This window comes from Drosophila suzukii (assembly GCF_043229965.1).
Source record: "Drosophila suzukii chromosome X unlocalized genomic scaffold, CBGP_Dsuzu_IsoJpt1.0 scf_Xc, whole genome shotgun sequence".
Classification (NCBI taxonomy): Eukaryota; Metazoa; Arthropoda; class Insecta; order Diptera; family Drosophilidae; genus Drosophila; species Drosophila suzukii.
This window is the reverse complement of record NW_027255894.1, coordinates 403,664-413,070: the sequence shown is the minus strand read 5'-3', so window position 1 is coordinate 413,070 and position 9,407 is coordinate 403,664.

Sequence of the window (9,407 nt, the reverse complement as noted above, 5' to 3'; positions counted from 1 at the left end):
GAAGGCCCATTTAAGTAAACCTTTGCAAAATTAAAATCAATGACATAATAACGGTCATATTTTTTACTACCATTAAAGTTGTATATTTTAATGCTGATAACAACATAATCATTCCACAAGCCTATTAAGGTATGCCATATCGAAATCTGAGTTCATTTGACCAAGTGATGGGCTTTTAAAGATGGAAAGAAGGCATTTTTCAGTAAACCTCTCAAAATTAAAATCAATGACATAAAAACGGTCATATTTTTTTCTACCTTTATTGTTATATATTTTAATGCACATAACAACATAATCATTCCACAAGCCCATAAACGTATACCATATCGAAATACGAGTTCATTTGACCAAGTTATGGACTTTTAAAGATGTAAAGAAGGCCCATTTCCGTAAACCTTCCCAAAATTAAAGTCCATGCCAAAAAAATCGTCATATTTTTTACTACCTTTAAAGTTAAATATTTTAATGCAGATAACAACAAAATCAATCCACAAGCCTATAAAGGTATGCCGTATCGAAATCCGAGTTCATTTGACCAAGTTATGGGCTTTTAAAGATGGAAAGAAGGCACATTTCAGTAAACCTTCGCAGAATAAAAATCAATGACATAAAAACGGTCATATTTTTTACTACCCTTAAAATTATATATTTTAATGCAGATAACAACATAATCATTCCACAAGCCCATAAACGTATACCATATCGAAATACGAGTTCATTTGACCAAGTTATGGGCTTTTAAAGATGGAAAGAAGGCCCATTTCTGTGAGCCTTCGCGAAATAAAAATCAATTAAATAACAACGGTCATATTTTTTACTACATTTAAAGTTATATATTTTAATGCAGATAACAACATAATCATTCCTCAATCCCATAGAGGTATGCCATATCGAAATCCGAGTCATTTTGATCAAATTATGGGCTTTTAAAGATGGAAAGAAGGCCCATTTCAGTAAACCTTTGCAAAATTAAAATCAATGACATAAAAACGGTCATATTTTTTACTACCTTTAAAATTATATATTTTAATGCAGATAACAACATAATCATTCCACAAGCCTATAAAGGTATGCCATATCGAAATCCGAGTTCATTTGACCAAGCTATAGGCTTTTAAAGATGGAAAGAAGGCCCATTTCAGAAAACCTTTGCAAAATTAAAATCAATGACATAAAAACGGTATATTTTTTACTAACTTTAAAGTTATATATTTTAATGCAGATAACAACATAATCATTCCACAAGCCCATAGAGGTATGCCATATCGAAATCCGAGTCCTTTTGACCAGGTTATGGGCTTTTAAAGATGGAAAGAAGGCCCATTTCAGTAAACCTTCTCAAAATTAAAATCAATGACATAAAAACGGTCATATTTTTTACTACCTTTAAAGTTATATATTTTTATGCAGATAACAACATAATCATTCCACAAGCCCATAGAGGTATGCCATATCGAAATCCGAGTCCTTTTAACCAGGTTATGGGCTTTTAAAGATGGAAAGAAGGCCCATTTCAGTAAGCCTTTGCAAAATTAAAATCAATGACATTAAAACGGTTATATGTTTTACTACCTTTAAAACTATATAGTTTAATGCAGATAAAAACATAATCATTCCACGAGCCCATAAAGGTATGCCATATCGAAATCCGAGTTCATTTTACCAAGTTATGGGTTTTTAAAGATGGAAAGAAGGCCCATTTCTGTAAAACTTCGCAAAATAAAAATCAATGACATAAAAACGGTCATATTTTTTACTGCATTTAAAGTTATATATTTTAATGCAGATAACAACATAATCATTCCTCAAGCCCATAGAGGTATGCCATATCGAAATCCGAGTCATTTTGACCAAATGATGGGCTTTTAAAGATGGAAAGAAGGCCCATTTCAGTAAGCCTTTGCAAAATTAAAATCAATGACATTAAAACGGTTATATGTTTTACTACCTTTAAAACTATATAGTTTAATGCAGATAAAAACATAATCATTCCACAAGCCCATAAACGTATACCATATCGAAATACGAGTTCATTTGAACAAGTTATTGGCTTTTAAAGATGGAAAGAAGGCCCATTTCAGTAAACCTTCTCAAAATTAAAATCAATGACATAAAAACGGTCATGTTTTTTACTACCTTTAAAGCCATTCCACAAGCCATATCGAAATCCGAGTTCATTTGACCAATTTATGGGCTTTTGAAGATGGAAAGAAGGCCCATTTCAGTAAACCTTCTCAAAATTAAAATCAATGACATAAAAACGGTCATATTTTTTTACTACCTTTAAAATAGTATATTTTAATGCAGATAACAACATAATCATTCCACAAGCCTATAAGGGTATGCAATATCGAAATCGGAGTTCATTTGACCAAGTTATGGGCTTTAAAGATGGAAAGAAGGCCCATTTCAGTAAACCTTCTCAAAATTAAAATCAATGACATAAAAACGGTCATATTTTTTACTACCTTTAAAGTTATATATTTTTATGCAGATAACAACATAATCATTCCACAAGCCCATAAACGTATACCATATCGAAATACGAGTTCATTTGACCAAGTTATGGGCTTTTAAAGATGGAAAGAAGGCCCATTTCTGTGAGCCTTCGCGAAATAAAAATCAATTAAATAACAACGGTCATATTTTTTACTACATTTAAAGTTATATATTTTAATGCAGATAACAACATAATCATTCCTCAATCCCATAGAGGTATGCCATATCGAAATCCGAGTCATTTTGATCAAATTATGGGCTTTTAAAGATGGAAAGAAGGCCCATTTCAGTAAACCTTCTCAAAATTAAAATCAATGACATAAAAACGGTCATGTTTTTTACTACCTTTAAAGCCATTCCACAAGCCATATCGAAATCCGAGTTCATTTGACCAATTTATGGGCTTTTGAAGATGGAAAGAAGGCCCATTTCAGTAAACCTTCTCAAAATTAAAATCAATGACATAAAAACGGTCATATTTTTTTACTACCTTTAAAATAGTATATTTTAATGCAGATAACAACATAATCATTCCACAAGCCTATAAAGGTATGCCATATCGAAATCCGAGTTCATTTGACCAAGCTATAGGCTTTTAAAGATGGAAAGAAGGCCCATTTCAGTAAACCTTTGCAAAATTAAAATCAATGACATAAAAACGGTTATATTTTTTACTACCTTTAAGGTTATATATTTTAATGCAGATAACAACATAATCATTCCACAAGCCCATAGAGGTATGCCATATCGAAATCCGAGTCCTTTTGACCAGGTTATGGGCTTTTAAAGATGGAAAGAAGGCCCATTTCAGTAAGCCTTTGCAAAATTAAAATCAATGACATTAAAACGGTTATATGTTTTACTACCTTTAAAACTATATAGTTTAATGCAGATAAAAACATAATCATTCCACAAGCCCATAGAGGTATGCCATATCGAAATCCGAGTCCTTTTAACCAGGTTATGGGCTTTTAAAGATGGAAAGAAGGCCCATTTCAGTAAGCCTTTGCAAAATTAAAAACAATGACATTAAAACGGTTATATGTTTTACTACCTTTAAAACTATATAGTTTAATGCAGATAAAAACATAATCATTCCACGAAACATAAAGGTATGCCATTTCGAAATCCGAGTTCATTTTACCAAGTTATGGGCTTTTAAAGATGGAAAGAAGGCCCATTTCTGTAAAACTTCGCAAAATAAAAATCAATGACATAAAAACGGTCATATTTTTTACTGCATTTAAAGTTATATATTTTAATGCAGATAACAACATAATCATTCCTCAAGCCTATAGAGGTATGCCATATCGAAATCCGAGTCATTTTGACCAAATGATGGGCTTTTAAAGATGGAAAGAAGGCCCATTTCAGTAAACCTTTGCAACATTAAAATCAATTACATAATAACGGTCATATTTTTTTCTACCTTTGAAATTATATATTTTAATGCAGATAACAACATAATCATTCCACAAGCCCATAAACGTATACCATATCGAAATACGAGTTCATTTGAACAAGTTATTGGCTTTTAAAGATGGAAAGAAGGCCCATTTCAGTAAACCTTCGAAAAATTAAAATCAATGACATAAAAACGGTCATGTTTTTTATTATCTTTAAATTTAAATATTTTAATGCAGATAACAACATAATCATTCCACAAGCTATATCGAAATCCGAGTTCATTTGACCAATTTTAGGCTTTTGAAGATGGAAAGAAGGCCCATTTCAGTAAACCTTCTCAAAATTAAAATCAATGACATAAAAACGGTCATATTTTTTTACTACCTTTAAAATAGTATATTTAAATGCAGATAACAACATAATCATTCCACAAGCCTATAAGGGCATGCAATATCGAAATCCGAGTTCATTTGACCAAGTTATGGGCTTTTAAAGATGTAAAGAAGGCCCATTTCCGTAAACCTTCCCAAAATTAAAGTCCATGCCAAAAAAACCGTCATATTTTTTACTACCTTTAAAGTTAAATACTTTAATGCAGATAAGAACAAAATCAATCCACAAGCCTATAAAGGTATGCCGTATCGAAATCCGAGTTCATTTGACCAAGTTATGGGCTTTTAAAGATGGAAAGAAGGCACATTTCAGTAAACCTTCGAAGAATAAAAATCAATGACATAAAAACGGTCATATTTTTTACTACCTTTAAAATTATATATTTTAATGCAGATAACAACATAATCATTCCACGAGCCCATAAACGTATACCATATCGAAATACGAGTTCATTTGACCAAGTTATGGGCTTTTAAAGATGGAAAGAAGGCCCATTTCTGTGAGCCTTCGCGAAATAAAAATCAATTAAATAACAACGGTCATATTTTTTACTACATTTAAAGTTATATATTTTAATGCAGATAACAACATAATCATTCCTCAATCCCATAGAGGTATGCCATATCGAAATCCGAGTCATTTTGATCAAATTATGGGCTTTTAAAGATGGAAAGAAGGCCCATTTCAGTAAACCTTCTCAAAATTAAAATCAATGACATAAAAACGGTCATGTTTTTTACTACCTTTAAAGCCATTCCACAAGCCATATCGAAATCCGAGTTCATTTGACCAATTTATGGGCTTTTGAAGATGGAAAGAAGGCCCATTTCAGTAAACCTTCTCAAAATTAAAATCAATGACATAAAAACGGTCATATTTTTTTACTACCTTTAAAATAGTATATTTTAATGCAGATAACAACATAATCATTCCACAAGCCTATAAGGGTATGCAATATCGAAATCGGAGTTCATTTGACCAAGTTATGGGCTTTAAAGATGGAAAGAAGGCCCATTTCAGTAAACCTTCTCAAAATTAAAATCAATGACATAAAAACGGTCATATTTTTTACTACCTTTAAAGTTATATATTTTTATGCAGATAACAACATAATCATTCCACAAGCCCATAAACGTATACCATATCGAAATACGAGTTCATTTGACCAAGTTATGGGCTTTTAAAGATGGAAAGAAGGCCCATTTCTGTGAGCCTTCGCGAAATAAAAATCAATTAAATAACAACGGTCATATTTTTTACTACATTTAAAGTTATATACTTTAATGCAGATAACAACATAATCATTCCTCAATCCCATAGAGGTATGCCATATCGAAATCCGAGTCATTTTGATCAAATTATGGGCTTTTAAAGATGGAAAGAAGGCCCATTTCAGTAAACCTTTGCAAAATTAAAATCAATGACATAAAAACGGTCATATTTTTTACTACCTTTAAAATTATATATTTTAATGCAGATAACAACATAATCATTCCACAAGCCTATAAAGGTATGCCATATCGAAATCCGAGTTCATTTGACCAAGCTATAGGCTTTTAAAGATGGAAAGAAGGCCCATTTCAGTAAACCTTTGCAAAATTAAAATCAATGACATAAAAACGGTTATATTTTTTACTACCTTTAAGGTTATATATTTTAATGCAGATAACAACATAATCATTCCACAAGCCCATAGAGGTATGCCATATCGAAATCCGAGTCCTTTTGACCAGGTTATGGGCTTTTAAAGATGGAAAGAAGGCCCATTTCAGTAAGCCTTTGCAAAATTAAAATCAATGACATTAAAACGGTTATATGTTTTACTACCTTTAAAACTATATAGTTTAATGCAGATAAAAACATAATCATTCCACAAGCCCATAGAGGTATGCCATATCGAAATCCGAGTCCTTTTAACCAGGTTATGGGCTTTTAAAGATGGAAAGAAGGCCCATTTCAGTAAGCCTTTGCAAAATTAAGAACAATGACATTAAAACGGTTATATGTTTTACTACCTTTAAAACTATATAGTTTAATGCAGATAAAAACAAATTCATTCCACGAAACATAAAGGTATGCCATTTCGAAATCCGAGTTCATTTTACAAAGTTATGGGCTTTTAAAGATGGAAAGAAGGCCCATTTCTGTAAAACTTCGCAAAATAAAAATCAATGACATAAAAACGGTCATATTTTTTACTGCATTTAAAGTTATATATTTTAATGCAGATAACAACATAATCATTCCTCAAGCCTATAGAGGTATGCCATATCGAAATCCGAGTCATTTTGACCAAATGATGGGCTTTTAAAGATGGAAAGAAGGCCCATTTCAGTAAACCTTTGCAACATTAAAATCAATTACATAATAACGGTCATATTTTTTTCTACCTTTGAAATTATATATTTTAATGCAGATAACAACATAATCATTCCACAAGCCCATAAACGTATACCATATCGAAATACGAGTTCATTTGAACAAGTTATTGGCTTTTAAAGATGGAAAGAAGGCCCATTTCAGTAAACCTTCGAAAAATTAAAATCAATGACATAAAAACGGTCATGTTTTTTATTATCTTTAAATTTAAATATTTTAATGCAGATAACAACATAATCATTCCACAAGCTATATCGAAATCCGAGTTCATTTGACCAATTTTAGGCTTTTGAAGATGGAAAGAAGGCCCATTTCAGTAAACCTTCTCAAAATTAAAATCAATGACATAAAAACGGTCATATTTTTTTACTACCTTTAAAATAGTATATTTAAATGCAGATAACAACATAATCATTCCACAAGCTATATCGAAATCCGAGTTCATTTGACCAATTTTAGGCTTTTGAAGATGGAAAGAAGGCCCATTTCAGTAAACCTTCTCAAAATTAAAATCAATAACATAAAAACGGTCATATTTTTTACTACCTTTAATGTTATATATTTTAATGCACATAACAACATAATCATTCCACAAGCCCATAGAGGTATGCCATATCGAAATCCGAGTCCTTTTAACCAGGTTATGGGCTTTTAAAGATGGAAAGAAGGCCCATTTCCGTAAACCTTCCCAAAATTAAAGTCCATGCCAAAAAAACCGTCATATTTTTTACTACCTTTAAAGTTAAATACTTTAATGCAGATAAGAACAAAATCAATCCACAAGCCTATAAAGGTATGCCGTATCGAAATCCGAGTTCATTTGACCAAGTTATGGGCTTTTAAAGATGGAAAGAAGGCACATTTCAGTAAACCTTCGAAGAATAAAAATCAATGACATAAAAAAGGTCGTATTTTTTACTACCTTTAAAATTATATATTTTAATGCAGATAAGAACATAATCATTCCACAAGCCTATAAAGTTATGCCATATCGAAATCCGAGTTCATTTGACCAAGCTATAGGCTTTTAAAGATGGAAAGAAGGCCCATTTCAGTAAACCTTTGCAAAATTAAAATCAATAACATAAAAACGGTTATATTTTTTACTAACTTTAAAGTTATATATTTTAATGCAGATAACAACATAATCATTCCACAAGACCATAGAGGTATGCCATATCGAAATCCGAGTCCTTTTGACCAGGTTATGGGCTTTTAAAGATGGAAAGGAGGCCCATTTCAGTAAACCTTCTCAAAATTAAAATCAATGACATAAAAACGGTCATATTTATACCCGTTACTCGTAGAGTAAAAGGGTATACTAGATTCGTCGGAAAGTATGTAACAGGCAGAAGGAAGCGTTTCCGACCCCACAAAGTATATATATTCTTGATCAGGATCACTAGCCGAGTCGATCTAGCCATGTCCGTCTGTCCGTCTGTCCGTCTGTCTGTCCGTCCGGATGAACGCTGAGATCTCGGAAACTATGGGAGCTAGGCTATTGAGATTTGGCGTGCAGATTCCTGAGCTTCTTACGCAGCGCAAGTTTGTTTCAGCACAGTGCCACGCCCACTCTAACGCCCACAAACCGCCCAAAACTGTGGCTCCTACAGTTTTGATGCTAGAATAAAAATTTTAACTGAAATGTATTGTTCTTACCAATACCTATCGATTGAACCAAAAAAAAGTTTGCCACGCCCACTTTAACGCCCACAAACCGCGAAAACCTGTGACGCCCACAATTTTCATGCTAGATAAAAAATTTTAACTGAAATGTATTGGTCTCGTCGATACCTATCGATTGATCCAAAAAAAAATTTGCCACGCCCACTCCAACGCCCATAACGCTTAAATCTGTATACCTCCGGTAGGTGGCGCATTTTAATCTCGCTTTGCTGCTTGCATATCTCCATATAGCTGAGTAACGGGTATCTGATAGTCGAGGCACTCGACTATAGCGTTCTTCCTTGTTTTTACTACATTTAAAGTTATATATTTTAATGCAGATAACAACATAATCATTCCTCAATCCCATAGAGGTATGCCATATCGAAATCCGAGTCATTTTGATCAAATTATGGGCTTTTAAAGATGGAAAGAAGGCCCATTTCAGTAAACCTTTGCAAAATTAAAATCAATGACATAAAAACGGTTATATTTTTTACTACCTTTAAAGTTATATATTTTAATGCAGATAACAACATAATCATTCCACAAGCCCATAGAGGTATGCCATATCGAAATCCGAGTCCTTTTGACCAGGTTATGGGCTTTTAAAGATGGAAAGAAGGCCCATCTCAGTAAGCCTTTGCAAAATTAAAATCAATGACATTAAAAAGGTTATATGTTTTACTGCATTTAAAGTTATATATTTTAATGCAGATAACAACATAATCATTCCTCAAGCCCATAGAGGTATGCCATATCGAAATCCGAGTTCATTTGACCAAGCTATAGGCTTTTAAAGATGGAAAGAAGGCCCATTTCAGTAAGCCTTTGCAAAATTAAAATCAATGACATTAAAACGGTCATATTTTTTACTGCATTTAAAGTTATATATTTTAATGCAGATAACAACATAATCATTCCTCAAGCCCATAGAGGTATGCCATATCGAAATCCGAGTTCATTTGACCAAGCTATAGGCTTTTAAAGATGGAAAGAAGGCCCATTTCAGTAAACCTTTGCAAAATTAAAATCAATGACATAAAAACGGTTATATTTTTTAC